Genomic DNA, 16,014 nt, shown 5'->3' with positions numbered 1-16,014 from the left:
ACACATATTGGCTGGGAGATGCTGGAGGTACAGAGCCAGAGAGAGGGATGAGTAGAAAATTTTCCACAAATCCTGCATCCAAGATGCAATTATTTTCTGTTGGTTCGTGCAATTCTGTTTCCCAAACCTGTTTTCCTAATTAAGCGAAGAAGCCTTTTGGCAGATACAGAGTATGTAGAGATGAAAAATAATCAGCAAAAAACAGTGTAGGAAACACCACTCCAAATGTGGGGTACACTTGGCTACATGGGATAGAGCTGCCCCCAAAGGACCTGTGATGCACGCATGGGTTCATCTTTCTGGCAAAGCTGGGAGGATGCCCGTCCAGCCAGCAAGAGGGCTCTAGGAATGTCAATTAAGACAAAAACATTCCGTGCAACTGATAGGCATTTATTTTTCAGTAAACAAGCATCTAATTGACTTTACTGCTTTCCCTGGAAGGCCCAGTGAATCACAGAAAGTCAGGCATGAGTAAAAACCCAGCCTAGAGTGGAAGGCAGCTAATAATGGGTTTGGTTGGCCAAAGTAATGCCTGACTATTGAAGTCATATTCACCTTTTTTCTAAAGTAGAACTACATTTTTTCTAGAAATTCTTGTTAAATATCTGGTCTCTCCCATAGTGTTTTTTCCCTTCAGTTCATACTTGTCCCACAGTTGGCCTAATCTTGTTTTGTTTAAAAAACTGTGGTAAAATATACCTAACATAAAATTTACTATTTTAACTGTTTTCAAGTGTACAGTTCAGCAGAATTAAGTACACTTGAACTGCTGTGCAACCGCCAAGGCCATCCATCAGTCGCATCTTTTTAAACCTTGTCCTTATTCAGAAACCTACAGCTGTCTCCTGCTTCCCGCCCTGCCACCCCATTACCTGCTTGGGATAAAGTCCCGCAGAAGAGGACAGTCAACCCCTTACAGCTTGGTCATGTTCTGTATGTTCTACTCTGTGTCTCATATGCACCTGCAGGGGGTCTACAGGGCAAGTGCATGGATCTTGAGTCAGGCAGTCCCGGTTACCATTTTGTCTCCCGTATACACTGGCCAGAGCTCCTTGGGCATGTCAGGTGACCACCTTCACTAGGAGTGCTAAGTTGGATATCAGGAGACCCGACAACAAGCTAATAAAAGGATGCTCAACATCACTAATTATTAGAGAAATGCAAATCAAACTACAATGAGGTATCACCTCACATGGTCAGAATGTCCACGAACAAAAGGTCTACAAATAATAAATGCTGGAGAGGGTGTGGAGAAAATCGAACCGCCCTGCGTCATTGGTGGGAATGCAAATTGGTGCTGCCACTATGAAGAACAGTATAGAGATTCCTTAAAAACTAAAAATAGACGGGCTTCCCTGGTGGCGCAGTGGTTGAGAATCTGCCTGCTGATGCAGGGGACACGGGTTCGAGCCCTGATCTGGGAGGATCCCACATGCCGCAGAGCGGCTGGGCCCGTGAGCCACAACTACCGAGCCTGCGCATCTGGAGCCTGTGCTCTGCAACAAGAAAGGCCGCAATAGTGAGAGGCCTGTGCACTGCGATGAAGAGTGGCCCCCGCTTGCTACAACTAGAGAAAGCCCTCGCACAGAAACGAAGACCCAACACAGCAAAAATAAATAAATAAATTAATAAACTGAAGGTGCCTTTAAAAAAAAAAAAAAAAAGTAAAAATAGAGCTACCATAGGACCCAGCAATCCTACTCCTGGGCATATATCTGGAAAAGATGAAAACTCTAATTCAAAAAGATACATGTACCTCAGTGTTCATAGCAGCACTATTTACAATAGCCAAGACATGGAAGCAACCTAAATGTCCATCGACAGAGGAATGGATAAAGAAGATGTGGTACATATATCCAATGGAATATTACTCAGCCATAAAAAAGAATGAAATAAGGCCATTTGCAGCAACATGGATGTAACTAGAGATTATCATACTAAGTGAAGTAAGTCAGACAGAGAAAGACAAATATCATGTGATATCATTTATATGTAGAATCTAAAAAAATGATACAAACGAACTTATTTGCAAAACAGAAATAAACTCGCAGACATAGAAAACAAACTTATGGTTACCAAAGGGGAGAGCAGGCAGAGGAGGATAAATTAGGAGTTTGGGATTAGCAGATACACATTACTATATAGAAAATGGATGAACCAGGGTCTACTGTATATCACAGGAAACTATATTCAATACATTGTAATAGCCTATAATGGAAAAGGATCTGAAGAACAGTATATATATGTATGTATAACTGAATCACTTTGCTGTACACCTGAAACTAACACAACATTGTAAATCAACTATACTTCAAGAAAAAAAAAAAAAAAAAGGAGACCTGTCATCTCCCCAGATGTGGAAACTGGCCAGGTGCTGAGATGTGCAAAGACTTACTTTTCCCTCCTTGTGTGCCTATAGATGGCAAGAAAAATAAGATGATAGTAATAATAATAATAATAAAGCTGAGTTGGGAGTGAGGGATTATGACAGCTATGGGCTGTCAGCCTGGGCTGGAGCCTCAGGACCTGCCCTTGGCTCTGTCCCCGCACGTGGATTCAGCTGCGTGCTGCCGTCTGAGCAGGCTCAGGGTGCTTTAGAATAGAGCAGGCTCACCCTAGGCGTGGCTGCTCTTTCCCAAGATGGGGTCCTGTACATTCCTATTGCAACAGTATATTTAGATTTAAATTTAGATCCATCACAGTGACTGGAAAGAGGAAGAAATGGAACTTGAATTTCTCCAATTCTTTCCTTCCATGCGAGCATTAGGGTCCCTATTTGTATAAACCATTTAAAACGGTGAGACGGTGCAAACCCTGAGGTGGAGTATTTTTATTTGGCAAATGCAGATTGTAGTCCATACATATAATCATTTACTGAATTTGTGTCTATTTAAAATTAAAATTATTTTTCTTTTTAAATTGTTTGTTTTAGAAACAAAGAATGAGGCAAGGAAATAATGATTATTACTGATTGTTACATGATTCACACTGAAGATAATTCTGTCCTGTTGAGGAGAGAGGAGTTAAAAGTGATCTGCCCTGGGAGTCGAAGACACCAAGTTTATCACTGCTGGGTAGAGGGAAAGTTCCAAGTCATGATCCATCCAACTCTCTTCTGAAACTGTTGATTATTCTGAGAAGCACCTATAAATACAGGATTCTCACTGCACCTCCTGCAGATTCAGGACTTCTCTCCATGCCTAAGTCCCATCTGGACAAAATTCTTTTGCTTATTCTTCACCTGTGTGAGGCAGCTCCCTTTCCCTCCTACTCAAAGTCTTCCCACAACTGCAAGAAGTAGAGCAGTGAAGGGGAAAAATGAAGGAGAATGAGTATATTTGAATTTACATGGACCTGGGCTTAAATTCTAGTTGCCCGCCTGACACTCTGTTAAAATTTCTCTTTAAACTTGTTTCCCCATTTGTGCAACTAAAGGAATGAGACCACCCTGTCTGAGTTTTTGTGAAGGTTAGGGATATTTCATAGGGCTGTATCTATCTAGCACATGATCAATGACGTGGGTGTCATGTCATTGGATCTGCCTTGGTCACTTTTAGCTACCGACAGTGCCTTAGTTTTCAATGTCATCTTTGGGTTTAGAAACGAACGTCAATGACCTTGTCTCACTCTCAATACACATTTATACCTATACCTATACATACACACTCATGTATGCAAGTTAAGTGTTTGCACACGCCTCCTTGAAAATATACACATACACATAGGATTATGTGCAATTGTATGATCTAATCCTATAATTTTCTAAAAAACGGGCCAAATTATTCTTTATGTAAGCATTGCAATTGAGGGGCTTGATTTATAACATAGATCAGGATGAATTATTGGTCTACCAACCCAGAGTGAAAGCATGTACTCCTGCTATATTTTTGTTTTCTTTTCAACACATGCTTTTTATCAGGAGAGTCCTTCTTGCCAAAAATTCCCATTTTAAACTTGGCTTTTCACGGGGCCAAACAATTTAAACATTTGGGCAATTGAATCAATGCATATTTTCCACCATGTAATAAAATAACAGTTTGGTTGAAAACATTATTAATTCCAAATTGAGCAGAGTCTGGCTGGTGGTGCATTTGGGCCAACAGTGGCCTTTGCCCTCTGTCTGGATGGAGGGAAAAGAAGATGGTAGGAACAGCTGCTTTTGCTTTCACATATGAAAAAAGGTAACGATTTTTAAGAGACACGTTGTCAAAAAGGGATGAGATATAAGGCAGAATGCCCGTCTTCCAAAAAGGAAGAAAAAGACTTTGGTTTGGTTCATTTTTTGCATGTGAAGAAGGCCATTTCTTTCCCGTGGATACTGTTAGAACTTGTGCTGGGTGATCCTAAATTTCCCATACTAAAGCAGAAACAGCATTTATCTTTGGAAGCAGGTGTTATGGTGATTTTTGTTATTTTTATGTACTTCTATTTTTCAATTTTTCAAATGTTTAACTATGAACAAGTTTTATTTGGGTAGACAGAAAAAATATCAACTCTTCTTTAAAAGAAAGACTTGGTGAACTTTCCTGTTGGTCCCGTGGTTAAGACTCCATGCTTCCACCACAGGGGGCATGGGTTTGATCCCTGACCCAGAGAACTAAGATCCCACATGCCGTGTGGCCCGGCCAAAAAAAAAAAAAAAAAAGAGTTGCTGTGGGCAGAACTTGAATTAGAAATTCAGAGTTCTTTATGCTGCTCTATCCTTAAGCAATTCTCTTAAGTCTTTGAGAAAGCTTTTTAGCCATTCACAAAATAACGTGTGAAGGAATAGGGGAATTCTCAAGTCTCCTTTAGCTCTATGATTCCTGATAAAGAAAATGAAATTATTTCATTAAAAAATGGAAAGGAAAATAAACATTTTTGAACATATAGTATGTGTCTGGTTCTGAGCTATGTATTGTCATTGTTTCTTGTATTTTTTTAATTAACGTATATTATCTCAATTCATCCTCATAATAACTCATGCAAAGCGATCATTACTATCCCTACGATAGAGGTTAGGAAACTAACACACACATTTAATAAAGGATGGAATAAGAATTCCAATTCAAGTCTGTCGGGCTCCATAGCCCACATTTTTTTCACCATCATTTTCAGTAATTCTCTGCATTCGACAAGAAACAGTTTTCAGGAAAGGATAAAACTATCATTTCACAAAACAACAAATAAGATGGGCAAACTATGAAGATGTTTTAATCATCATTAAGTCATTCGTCCATTTTGGTTTCTTGTTAACTGAGTGCAGACTTGGTAGGACTGTTCCTGGTCATTGAACCTTCACTGGAGGTTCAAGAGGAAATTTTTAGTTTGTTGAGTAATCCATCTCTTCCTTTTCTATCCAAACCACTAAATAAACTTGCTCCATTTTTGTCCTTTTAGGAAAAGCAATTGAGACACATCCAAGGCAAACGAACTTACAACTGGCTTTCTCATGGCTCTGCTCTTTGGTCTTCTTCCCTCACATGAATATCCCTCAGTCCCCTGGCCCCAAAGGGAAGAGACGTTGCACCAGCTCATTCTGTGCTGGCCTGGGTCCACAGCCATCCAGCACATTTAACTGGCCTGTAACCACACGAATCTGTGTGTCCATAGAAACCCAGGTTTTGTGTCATTCTCCCTATGGCTTAGAAGGGTGGTGCATTGCTAACCACCTTCCTTTCTCTCTCTCCCTTTGAGGTAGATTTATTAGCACAAATACATCGTGCAAATGATGATTTATGAGGGCACCATAGTCCCTGAGAAAACATATTGATTTAGGGAAACTGGCATCTCTGTTACAAAGGCCTGTTATGGGAGGCCTGGATGATGAGACTAAAATTAATTTGAATTCATCAACCTGCCCCAAACTCTTATTTCCTGAGATTTTTCTGCTGCTCTGTTACTTTGCACGAGTTCCATCTTTGGAATCTATGCGTTTTAATTTCATCACCACGATCGCTATTCTGATTTCCCTTATTCTTGAATCAGCTCAGAGAATTAAGGCCTTTATCTCAGTGGCCTTTCACATGAGTTAATCAATCAGGAGACGTGTGTTACCAAGTGCTGGAGAAATGTTGAGCAGAAGCACATAAGTTATCTCCTGATTCTATTCTGAGTCTCAGGAGAGATGACTTCCATCTGATCGATTCCAGTGGGACTAAGCTCCCTTCCTTGCGGGGACACTCAGGATGTGACGTAAGGGGATGCGGGAGCATACTCCTCAGGTACCCTGTCCCTCTGATTGGGGCAGTTATTTCGTCAGCTCCATGACATTCACACAAAAGCATTTAGTGAATAGATGACAGTGACAGAGTGTGGCCCATGCCTCCATCGACAGGAGCCAGAAATGAGAGCATCGGGCAGGAAGCAAACTGAGTCTTGCAATTTATATTTAATTGCAAAAGGCATCCAGGCCCTGCACTTCAGAACGTCAACAAAACGAGCCTTGTTTCTCTGAGCTCAGCCGCAGTGATTAAGAATGGGAATATGATCAGTGGCATTGATCATTCTCCTTGCTCCCACAACGTCTCTCCCTGTTTCCCTGACAATTTCACTTTCAAAGTGGGAAAAATGGAGTTATGTGACCCTCTGGACCTGAGCCCACTGCCTTATTGACAAGCTCCATTTACTAAATAGCGGGGCTCACCTGGAGTCACCCACTAATCAGTGGCAAAGTGAATTGCAATCAATATCTCCTAACGTTTTTCCTTCCTTCCCCCAACCTGACAGTACATCTTACCTACTCGGGAAGACAGGCAGCTATGGGGAGGGGACATGTCTCTGTAGGAAGTAGGAGGAAGACTTCAGAACGGAAGATTTCATGAGTCTCTGAGTCAGAATCATATTTCAAAGATTTTGGTTTTCAAGTTTCAGATTTGAGTATTAGCACCTCATTTTTTTTTTTTTGGTCTTTTCAGAAGCTTTCTGTTTACTCAGAAAAAATTTACAATGTGTTTTCTCAGGTTAGAAAGTACTACAAAGCTCATTAAGGAAAATTGTTAAAAATACACAATGAATGAAGAAAAATAATCTCCCTATTCATAGAGAACCAACGTTAATCTTTTAGTGTCCTGTTTTTTTTTTTGTTTGTTTTGTTTTGTTTTTTTTCTTCTTCTTCTTCCTTTCTTTTTCTCTAACTGAATACAAACGTGAAGTCTGTCTTTGCGTGTTGGTACTACATCTTCTAAGACGCAATATCCTACCACAGCTGCTTCGTTTCTTGACTTCTGTTGTAGTTTCTGAGTGACCATCGACTCTAAGATCTACTTTGTTCATGAAAATGTAAGTGGGCATTGCAGTTCTGTGACCTGTAGGTTCAGTGCTGTGCAGTAGAGCTCTAGTGTTTCTTCCTCTTGCTTAGCTGAAACTTTACGCCGGTTGAGTGGTAACACTCCGCTTCCCCCTCCACCCCCAAGCCTGCTCCCAGCCACCACCATGCTACTCTTTGATTCTACGAATTTGACTATTTCAGATATCTCAGATAAGTATTTATCTTTCTGTGACTTGCTTATTTCACTTGGCCTAATATTCTCAATGTGCTCCAGGTTCATCTATGCTGTATATTGCAGAACTTCCTTCTTTGTGAAGGTTGAATACTATTCCATTGTGTGTGTGTGTGTGTGTGTGTGTGTGTGTGTGTATCCATCTACAGATAAATGGATAAAGAAAAATGTATATTTATATATATATATTATATATACATATCACATTTTCTTTATACGTGTGTCTATCTATAGATAAATGGATAAAGAAAAGAAATATATATCTCTCACATATACACATATCACATTTTCTTTATCCATTTATTTGTATGCAGCTAAACACACTTAGGCTGTTTCCACATCTTAGGGGGATTTATAAACAGTGTTGTAATGAACATGGGGCTGCTAATATTTCTTGGAGGTCCTGATTTCAATTCTTCTTGGGTAAATATCCAGCAGTGGGATTGCTGGGTCACATGTTGGCTCTATTTTCATTTTCGTAGGGCCCTCTATACTGGTTTCCATAGCAACTGCACCATTGCCTCTTCCCAGTGACAGAGCACAAGGGCTCCGGGTTCTCTCCCTCCTCCCCGACACTTGCTGTCTTTTGTTTTTTTCATAACAGCCATCCCGACAGGTGTGAGATGGTATCTCATTGTGGTTCTAATTTGCATTTCCTGATGATTAGTGATGTTGAACATTTTTTCATATACATGTTGGCCATCTGTATGTCTTCTTTTGAGAAATGTTTATTTAAGTCCTTAGTTCATTTTTTAATCTGGTTATTGTTTTGGTTTTTTGCTACTGAGTTGTATTAGTTCCAAATACCAATTTTTTATATGATCCATAATTAAAGCATCATTCCCCTGTCACTGTTGTCATTACTTTTATCCTCATTTCTCCTTATTTTCAGTACATCTGGGGTTAAAACAAAGGTCCCTGGAGGGGGTGGGGGGCAGGAAAGGATTCTGGGACACTGTTTTTTGAATTAATTAAGGATTCACAAGAAATCATTAAGTGCTTAAACCTGAAAGAAAAGTTTTCTGCCAAGTCTACATTCCTCCAGAAATACTTTGACTCTAAGGAACACAGCAAATCTTTGGACAGAGACAGAATTTAAAAGGTCTCAGGACATCTTTATAAAGAACAGTATAAGAACATAGACCTGTGTATGTGGAACGGGGTGCAAATGGACTTGTACTCTACTGAGCCCACCCGTACTATATAAGTGGACTTTTTCTTATGACTTACTTCCTTCTAGAACAGAGAGCTGCCCCTAATAGCTTATTTGGGGTTTCCAATTAGCTACATTTCTGGTTAAGCAAGATTTTCCTGTTTTATAACTTTTACCTTCCAGGCAAAGTAGCATTCACACACATGAGATTCCAACCCGAGTACAAAACTACTACAGTTACGGGGGATCCTGTTTCAATCGTTTGGATCATTTTTCTCTGTAAGAACAGAGTCTGATCTTTCTTTGAGTGTTCTTTATTCTCTTACATGACTTCATTTTCCCTCTTTAATCTTTCCAGTCATTAAAAAAGTCTGAAATATGAGTACTTAAGCATTTTTCCTATAGTATGTTAGTCCCTAAGAGGCATATTATGTTCTGTAAGGTAACGATTATGTGTATTAGGCAGAGCAGAAGAAAGAGTCCTGTAAATACTTAAGGAGAAGATTAATCATCCTCGGAAATAGTGCCTGGAAGCCAGCAAGTGTATTGAATGATTTCAGAAGTTCCCTTCACTGGATGTGTCAAGAAAGGATGAGGAAGGTAAGCGTTTTAGATCTTGTCCCGTCAGTGTGAGAACCATCATGTTGTGAATACACTCAGTTCCACCCTAAATGGGTCCTTGAGGACCAAATTACCTGCCAAGCGTGTGCCAGTCGTGCCCTTAGATATCCTTTGACAGTTATTCTTGTGGTATTCTATTGACATGCGTAAGTGCAATAGTGGTTTCAATCTCATCTATAGGCTTGATTAATGTTCATGAAGAGAACAAAGTAGATGATGATGAAATTTGTAATTTCATGTCTTTCTGGCCGCTGTTTTCTCCCTATCAATCAGAATATTATAAGACATACTTAGGGAGAAGAGAGATTTTTAATTTTACCGATGAAAAAGGATCTGATTTTTAATATTACTAACTATGATAGCTGAAAGGGGTCTTAGACAGCATTTAATACAATCTCCTAAATTTAATTTTTACTTAAGTCCCCAGATGCTAAGTTTGTAGAAGATCTAGTACACGGACCCAGATTACCCGACTCTAGCCATCTCTGTATTTTTGCTTCCCTAACTCCCATCCCACAACATATTGAAATCTCATCCTAATTTTTTTAGAAACTAGGGAAAAAAACGGCACCCATAATTCTGTTATTTTATTTCCTAATGTTTTGTTAATATGTGTATTTTGCATTGTGTTAATTGTGGTATTAATTCATTAAGATATTTGTTGATATCCTGTTATATATTAGACACTGCTTGATACTAAAAATGCAATAATGAACTCATTCTCCAGAGTTTGAGCAACATCAAAGGAAAACAAATAAATGGCAAGAATTATATAGTTGTTTTTTTTTCTTTTTTTTAGGAAGACCTACTAGAGTGGACAATGGGGTGTTTTGAAAGCTTTAGAAGAGATGGTTAGCTCAGTCTTGGGGCGGTCAGTAAAGTGAAGTGAAAATTAGCACTCACATCCCAAGATATTTTCTCCTTCTCTGCAAAGAAATTAAGCATGTTAACCTTCCTTGCAAAGGTCAAATGACCTCCCACATGGAGAAAAGAAAAGGACTTTGTGGTTGGACATCTTAATTTCAAATTCTGGATCTTTCTGTGTGACCTTGACCCAATGTATTAACCTCTTTGTACTTGAGTGTTGCATCTTTAAAATTGGGATGATATCACATTTCCTTGATTAGAAAAAGCCACTAATTGTAAGGGATATTGTAGATTTAATATTGTATCTTGTCAAATAATAGACTATGTCATAATACACACACATATTCAACCAATGATAACACATTTATAACGTTCCATGCCACTTTCTTCTACAACATCATAATCAAAATATGATGAATCTAAACGTTCCTCTTATTAGGTGATAAGTTGCTTCAGAATTATTTTTCTTATAGGAAGTTGTACATCATATCATGATACATGTTTATAACCCATACTAATAATCTTTTTTTCAACACTTTTGTGTTGCTAACTTAATTTGAGGCAAAATGAATAATACCAGCATTTTGCCTACATTTTTTTTACATTTACAGTTCTAATGTTTCTCTTAATGAGATTATGTATGACTGACAGTCAAAGAACTGCTCTGCAGTGTCAGCTAGAGGGGATTTTCAGCCTCAAGTTGTAGAATGAGCAGGAGCTGAAATTGCCCTCCTCCGACCCAAATCCACAGGAATATATGAGGAAAGCCAACACCGTGAGAGAAAGGAAGCACACTCAGCAAACAAAGAAACAAGAAACCTCAAACAAAAGGGAAATATTGAATGTGGTTGAAAACAAGTGAATTTGATATCACTGGAGAAATAGAGAGATATCCATGAAAGAAAAACTGGAGCTTATAAAACAAGAATAGGCACCACAAGAAAAAATCCCACTTGAGAAGTATTAGAGGGGAATAGTTACTATTAGAGGAGAGTAAATCATACTGGACTTAAAACAAATTGACGCTGCTACGCTGGCAGCACCTGGCAGCAGTGGTGAGGCAGACTGCAAATAGATTTTAAGGTCTCAGTTAAGTGCTTATTGCAAATGTTTGAGTAACAACTAGAAAAACATAGAAATAAAGGTTATTAATTCAAACCTGTAAAGGAAGAAAAAGATGGGAAGAAAAGAAAACAATCTAACCAAAGGAGAAAAAAAAAATTAATAAGCATGGTAAATAGAAAACACAGAATTTTCAGAAATAAGTCCTGATTTAAGAACCATGATAAATTTGAAAGGATTAAAGTCATGTGAAAGTCAGAAAGAAATATCTAAAACAAAATTTCTGGAAGGTTTAAAATTGAAGAATAGGGAAAAAGACATACTAGACAAATGCTAATAAAAATGCAACCAGCATAGGTGGTGTAGCCAAAAGAGAATTCAATGTAAAAGTCATTAACTGGAACAAAGAAGAATATTTATTTGGAAAGTTAAAATAGGTATGAACTTTATATTACTAGCAATATAGCATCAAAATATATAAAGCAAGTTACTAGAGATACAATTTAGCACAGAGACCAACAAAGTAGGTAATAATTCACTACAGCTACAGGAGATTTGATTAATACATTTAACAACTTGACTTTTTAATGTATATTAATATTTGAATCATGTATATGCATATATATGTAGATGCATATATATGAATTATATATATGTGGATATATATGTTAAAGTTGAGTTTATATGGATGTCAATCTGATATGAAATGGATAAGGACACAGATAAAAGATGGAGAAATAAATATTCCATAAACAGGGTATATTTATTCTTTCTGAACATTAATCAGGCATGTATAAAACTTTACCAAAATTAGTCAACTAATGATGTCTCAGGAAATTAAAAAAAAATATTGATTGAGAACTTCAATGAAAAACAGTAGAAATTTTCAAGACAATTATGTCCACACTCCTTCTAATGCAGAAAATAAATAGTTATGGGGAAACTTTTCAAACCTGGATATCTGGTCCCTGAGTGTCTCATCAAGTTCTTCCAGCATTGAAAATTCTATGACTTATTCTGAGATATTTGGCCACTTTTTCCATCTTTAATTACATTGCTTAGTACATGACATGCAATCTTCCATATGTACAAGCCTTTTTAATGCCAGTACTAGAATAAGGTGTTATATTTCAATGATATTTTAATAACTTCTAAGGGTTAAAGTTTAAGGCAAAATTGAGTCTTATTTCTATAAATGGAAATATCAGAACTGAAATAATAATTGGTTGAATAGTTCCCTTTTAAAGTTGGCAAAATTCATGTGTGAAGGCAATGACAACTCTTATTAGAATATATTTTATCACTTTGTTGGTGACCAGATAGAATATTTTTATATTTATTATAAATTTATAATAATTTAGTTATAAAACATAGCCCAAATTCAGAAATGTTAAATAAAAGCGTGTCTTGGAATCAAAAAAAATACATTCATCTCTACTTTCCTGGGGGGTGGTGAGAGGCATAATATATTCAAAGCATCTAGGTTTCCCCATACAAAATCTCTGTTAAATAAATGGTAGTTAAACTACATAAACCTGAGCACAATTGTTCAACAGCTAAGAGGGATATAAATGCCTCTTCTTCCACTAGAAAAAGCATCTTCAGACAAGATGAACAATTATTTTCAGGATGTCACCTAAGAACACAGACATCGGGCCCCCCAACAGATGGACATGTTGAAGTGTTTTTTAATGGTTGCTGCTTTCAACCAATGACTAATTGGACACAGATGTGACATATAGAGATTTCTACCTTCTCCTGAGCACATGCTTTCTACAGCCACCATCCCGCCTCTCCTTTCTTCACTGTTGCCAACATTGGAATAATAAGACTGCAGAGGTTTGAGGTTGATGCCAGACATATCTGCTAGATTAATATTTATTTTTCACCTGAATTCCATCCATTGTCAAGTTCACCAGGAGGAGAAAAGGTAATCAGAAGTTGTTGGAAAATGCTGAAAACATTGCACTAATCCAGGGTAAATCGACCCTTTTGGCAAGACCTCTCTTAGGTCTTGATTGTGTTTGTTGGGATTAAAGAGAGCAGCAAGGCTCAGAGAAGCAGCCCTGCCTGTGACAAGGGGAACCCTTCACCACCTAAAGGGAAAGGAGAAAGAGTGTTTCTCAGAACCCAGCTGTCAGCCTCTCGAATGCCCTGGAGAGAGGGCTGCCCAACAAGTGTGGGACCCAGAGGGAGAGGACAGTGAAAATACCCTCATTCTCTCTCTTTTGAGTTTCTGCCAGTGCCTCGCATTGGCTGAGCCCTGAAGCCCGAGGGGAGCCCTGGTGGGACAGGTTACTGAGAACAGCTCTGGAGGCCCTGAGCAGGCTGGGAAGGGCACTGAGGGCTGTCCAGTGTGCTACATTTGGTAGTTCTTTCATCTCTATTGCTTTTGTTGTATTGACACCATTTACCATGGTTCTACTGAAGTCTCGTCTTATGTAATCATCCCCTCTTGTTTTAACGATGAAGTTTGATCCATTATTTACTCACTTGAATGTAAACACAAAAGGATATGGGTGGGGAATGAAATGGACATTTTTTGGAGCCTCTCACGTATTGTACTCGCACAGAACACGCTCACTTATTTAATCCACGTATTAACCTGAGAGGCCAGTAGCAGAGGTATCTATTTCACACTGGAGCTGGCCCCTAGGCCACCCAGGAACTGGTGGGGGAGAAGCCAGGAAGAGAGGCCACTTCTCTCTGACTGCAAAGCCTGTGGGCTGCTCTGTCCATAGCTCTCGGAAAACTCAAAGGTGAGGTGGCAAGTGCCCATGAATTAGGTTTGTTTGGGGTTTTCTGACTCTTTATATTGAGATAACTACACACATAGAGAAGTGTTGCAAAAACAGTACAGAGAGATCCAATACACCCTTCACCCAGCTTTCCCTAACGTTAGCATCTTGCATTGTCACAGCACAATGCTCGTACTAAGAAATGCATACTGGTACAAGAGCATTCACTAAACCACAGGCTTGATTTGCATTTCACCAGTGTTTTCACTAATGTTTTTCTGTTCCAAGATCCGATGCAGGATCCCAGGTCACCTTCAGTCTCCTCCACCCTGTGGCAGCCCCTCTCTCTCCCTGTCTTTCGTGAGCTTCACTAACACTTTAGGAGAGTTCTGGTCAGGTATTTTGTAGAACATTTGTCAGTTTAGGTTTGCCCGATGTTTTCTCGGGATCAGACTGAGATCGCGCACTGCCTCTGGGTACACGGTGTCCATGTGACTGACCACTAGGGTTCTTAACCTTCGTCATAGAGTTAAGGGGCTGTCTCCCAGGTTGCTCCATGGTAAGGTTACATTTTTCCCTTTTAAATAATAAATGTTTATTTTGAGGGAATCTATGTAAATAGCGTGCTTTTGTTTAAACTTTCACCTACAGAAACCATGAAAATAATACTGTTTCTAATTTGTGGGCTGTGTTAGTATGCTCAGGCTCCCATAACAGAAATACCATGGAATGGGTGGCTTAAAAAACAGACATGCATTTTCTCATGGTTCTGGAGGATAGAAGTCTAGATCAAGGTGTCAGTGAAGTCTGTTCCTTCCGAGGTCTCCCTCTTCAGCTTGCAGACAGTCATCTTCTCCTGCGTCTTCTGTGTGCGCACACTCCTGGTGTCTCTTCCCCTTTGTACAAGGACACCAGTCATACTGGATTTAGGGCCACCCTAACGGCCTCATCTGAATTTAATCACCTTAATTTAAAGGCCCGCATCTCCAAATAGTCACATTCTAGCGGACTGTGGGGTAGGGATTCAGTAAGGAATTTTGAGGAGGGCCCGATTCAGCCCATAAACTGTGTGTGCACATTTGCATGCATATACATAGTTAAAATAGAGTAGGATACACTGCAAAGGCAAACATCAAATGCACTACAGGGGTGACTTGTGGCTGGAAGTCAGAGAGAGAAACAGAATCCTTCAACAGCCCTCAGCTTCATCTGCAGTGTTTTAAGTCTCAGTCTGAGAGTAGGACACAGAGGTGTCCATAATAGTACATTTTCTACTTGTACCATATTTGAAATAGTTCTTAATAAATGACTAGTGATCTTTCAAACAAAAGTCGGTGACCTAAATGGGAAGGAAATCCAAAAAGGAGGGGATATATGTATACATATAGCTGATTCAGCTTGCTGTACAGTAGGAACTAACACAACATTGTAAAGCAACTATACTCCAGTAAAAATTAATAAACAAACAAACAAAAAAACAATCTCATTAAAGTTTTAGACTTAAAAAAAGCAAAAAACAAACACACACACACACACACACACAAACAAAAGTCAGGAAAGAGACTTTGGGAAAAGGAAGGAGAGCAAGTAACCTAGCATCTTTCTCCAAAAATTGATTTTAAATAAGAGAACTCATATATTGAAAGAAAAATTAAAGTGGAAACACCTTTACAATCCTGTCCGTGAGGGACCAGTACACAAGTACTTAACTAGCCAGGCTGTTGGAATTCAAGGCCGCCCTGCAGACCCTCCTCAGGAAGTGTAGGTGGGCTCCTTAAATATTTGCAATAACCCTGTTGTCTGACAGCCAGCTCTGACTGCCAGCACCAGCAGAACATCAGGGACCATCAGGCTCTAACATTTCCTTGGGCTCCCACTCTGAGCAGAGCTGGCTCTCTGCCGATATTCGCGGGGCAGCCTGGGTACTGGATAGAAATGGGGTCCACCAGGAGTTTGAGGTGGGCAGAGCCTAGTGAAATCATACACTTGGCTTCCCAAAGGCCAGATCTGGTCCCAGTTATTTCTGTGCAGATCACCTGTATAGACTCTGCCATTTCATCTACTGCTCACTCTGTAAAAGTCCCATAAATGG

The sequence above is a fragment of the Tursiops truncatus genome, chromosome 14, assembly GCF_011762595.2.
Source record: "Tursiops truncatus isolate mTurTru1 chromosome 14, mTurTru1.mat.Y, whole genome shotgun sequence".
In the NCBI taxonomy this organism is placed as follows: domain Eukaryota; kingdom Metazoa; phylum Chordata; class Mammalia; order Artiodactyla; family Delphinidae; genus Tursiops; species Tursiops truncatus.
The sequence above is the reverse complement of the archived record's forward strand: the minus strand, read 5'-3'. Positions refer to the sequence as shown.